Source organism: Protopterus annectens, chromosome 1.part0 (genome assembly GCF_019279795.1).
Source record: "Protopterus annectens isolate FY-2018-M chromosome 1.part0, PAN1.0, whole genome shotgun sequence".
Taxonomy (NCBI): Eukaryota; Metazoa; Chordata; order Ceratodontiformes; family Protopteridae; genus Protopterus; species Protopterus annectens.
In genome coordinates this window covers 225,777,215-225,780,499 of record NC_056725.1, presented here as the reverse complement: position 1 = coordinate 225,780,499, position 3,285 = coordinate 225,777,215, and positions in this window count along the sequence as shown.

Below are 3,285 nucleotides of genomic sequence, written 5' to 3'. Positions count from 1 at the left end.
CTTTTGGGATAACCCCATCAATCTATGAAACAGATTGATCCTCACTTTTGCTCTTGTCTTGCCAGTTTTTATTCTAGGAAGCCTCTCTTCTGGCCTTTTGATGTGGTTAGATGCCTGCAGGAACTGACTCACAGGTAGTTAAACAACCACTCTGCCTCATACTACAGCTTTCTGAAAAAATTTTGAATGGGAGAGCCAAAAAGGAGGTTCCTGCCTAGAGACACTGAGCAGCTGCCCATCCCTTAACATCCTCCTGTAGGGGTAGGCTTAAACAAAGAATACCCTGCAATGGCAAAATCTATAGTTGCTTGCTCCTGAAGCTGCAGTGTGTCACTAACCACATTTTGTAAAAATTTGAATACAAAAGGTTTTACCATTGTTCTCTGATGCTAGTTTACCTACTTGCTTTAGGACCCCTCCTTGGTACTTCAGCACATAGGTCTGCCAATTTGTGACCCTGAAGGGTTTCCTATTGCCTTCTTCCAGCCTCCCAAAAATCAGTTCTGTTAATGTGCCCAAGCCACTAATCTGTTCAGACTTCTGCTCGGGCTTCATTCATTCATATGCATCCTACCACCAGTCTAGCACAGCCATTTCAGTCAGTTCTAGCTCTGCCCTCACTGCAATGGTTGTACAACTGTTTTCAGCTTCTTGAATATTCAAAGGTGTATAAAAACACTGCAAGCTGTCTGCAGCTCCTTTGATTCTAGCTTTGATCTTCAGACTTCACTTGTTAATCCTGTTCAGATACTTTTATGCTATTAACCTGTTCCAGTTTTCCCTCCTTCCCAACTTCAGTTTTTTCCAACCCCCACTCCAGCTGTTAAAGACAACTGTCTTGTCTAGGCTTTATTTCATTTAATGTGCCTTCAGTAAAATGACTGGGAATAGAATATAAAACTAAAATCCCTGTTTGGTTTGTTTGGAATGCAGCACAGCCTGCATATGGTAGCTTTAATCTGTCCCCTGAAACCTGTTCTAACGTAGCCCATCACTAGTATAAATAGCAGCGGGCTAGGAGCCAACTGCCCACTGGAAAGGCAGTCAAAGCCCAAATATTTGTACTTGGGCCATTGGGTCCTTGCATATAGCCTGCACAAATTCTTCAAGTATCTGGGATTTCAAAGAAAACTGAAAAGGATGGACTTTATTTCGGGCTTTGTCATATGCTTCCCCAAAATCGAGCAATACCCAGTTACATTCTTTCATCTCCAGTTTCTCTATCTGCTCCACTGAAGATTGGTTGTGCAGGATCTTTATCAGAATCCCCCCTGCTTATTCTGCATTTGTTTTTCACTCAAGCACTTTCATGCAGTGACAGGAGCTTGATACTTCTGCACTGAATCACAGTTGCAATATCCACTGCATTTATGCACTGGCACACACCTCTTTCCAAGCTATGAGGTTACATGGAGTTATGTTTTACCCAATTTACAGCATCTTTCAGACTTGCTGTGACCTTAAGAGGCTGCTGCTTTCCCCACACAATATTCCTTGGTGCAGCTCTTTTCTAGGAAGGCTATTCTCTCATTGTACTGCCTCACACATTCTACAGTTTTTGGAATTTTCTTCCCTCAGAAGCTGCTGAAAGGATTACCAGGCTGAAGAGTCAGAGGTCATAAAAAAAAATTTGTGCCATTTAGTCATTTGCTGAAGCTGGTACACATTCCTTTTCTTTGCAACTGCTCATTTCTGTTGGTCATCCAGTACTCCTTATGCTGGTCCATCTTTCCCTGCACTTTGCTAGCTTTGTTTTCAGCATTCTACAGCCACCCCCCCTCACCCCCCCCCCTCTGAGTCACACTGAAATGTGGTTCAATTCTACCATTTCCTCTTCCAGGAGGTCCTAGGTGGTAGAACCCAGAATAGGTCCTTGAGCTTCATATCTAGCCTAAGAGTGCTACACTGACCACTGCTTGCAGCCGATTGTGGCCACTTGTTTATGCTGTGGGTGGACGTGCTGGAGATGGCTTTGCACATACTTGCGTCCAAACTTCCTGCAGAATGTGGTAATCAAATTACAGGCTTACCAATACTGAAACTAAATAAGCAAAAAGTCTTTCATATGAAAAAAACACTGGAACACAGACTGAACACATTGAACAGCTTACTGGCATGCGAACCAGTACCATGTTCTTAAATCCACAAATGTAGAGAAGTTAAGGCAGACAAATGAGCACAAGGGAAAAAAAGTTACAAGCAAAGACCTTAAAGCTAGAAAGCAGAGGTTGACATTGCGATATGATGCCAAGGCACAGAGTGCTTTAGGAAAGGGGGGGGGGGTCCAACTGCCTCCTTTTCCACTTATAGCAACCCTCTTCAGTGAGACTCTCAGAAGGATATTCATGAGCCTCAGGGAAATTAACCTGGGGATCCTCTGGCACAGGCTGTCCCCAAGACAGGATGAAGGGAGTAGTCACCAAATCCACGGGAGCCTGGGTGGTAGAGGGGATGGGCTGGGGTCTCAATCCCTGGGAGAGAACCCTCTCCACCACTTCGAAGGCAGAGGGAGAAGCCCTCCCCGGATCCGAAAAGGTCTGAGCTGAAGAATCAATTCCCCTGGGTCCGACTCCCTGTCCGCAGCACCGAGAGTCACTCCGATACAAACCAGTCAGATCAGAGGAACTCAAACAGCCGGAGTAGAGGTTAGACCATCTGCGCAGAACTACCAGCTCCGAAAAACCTCAGATCCAAGAGGTTGGAAGCTCGGATTGGGGAAGGAGAGATGGGGCGGAAAAAAAAAAAAAAAAAAAGTGGCATGGAAGGTCCCACCTCCAAAGGGAGAGGGGCCTGGCAAGACTCCCATCTGCATTTGGGTCAATGAATCTCCGCATTATCCTGTCCATGTCAGATAGGCTCCAAGTAAACCTCGAAGAGGCCACAGACCCTGATCTGGCTGGTCTGCGCAATGGGGAGGAAGGACTCTGGTGAGAAACGAGGAGACCGGAGCCATGGAGAAACAGGCCTCAAGGTCTTAGAAGGGGGACCAAGAAAAAGAGCTCCCTGTCTTGGGATCTATTGCGATGTATGTCCTTTCTCTTCTCCCTATCCTCTCTGCGTCTATTTTTTTTTTCTTTGTCAGCTACACTGACGGTAGATTAGTGTTTAGAAGACTAATCAGAAGGTTGAGTCCCTCTTCGGGTGGGAGGTAGAACACTCGACAGAGGCAGATTCCAGCATGGCAGCAGGGAGAAGGCCTTCAGCTACTAACTTAACCTTCTGATCCCCAAGGGCCCTCTGACTGAAACCAGAGCAGATAGCACATTGAGTGGACAAATGTGCCAC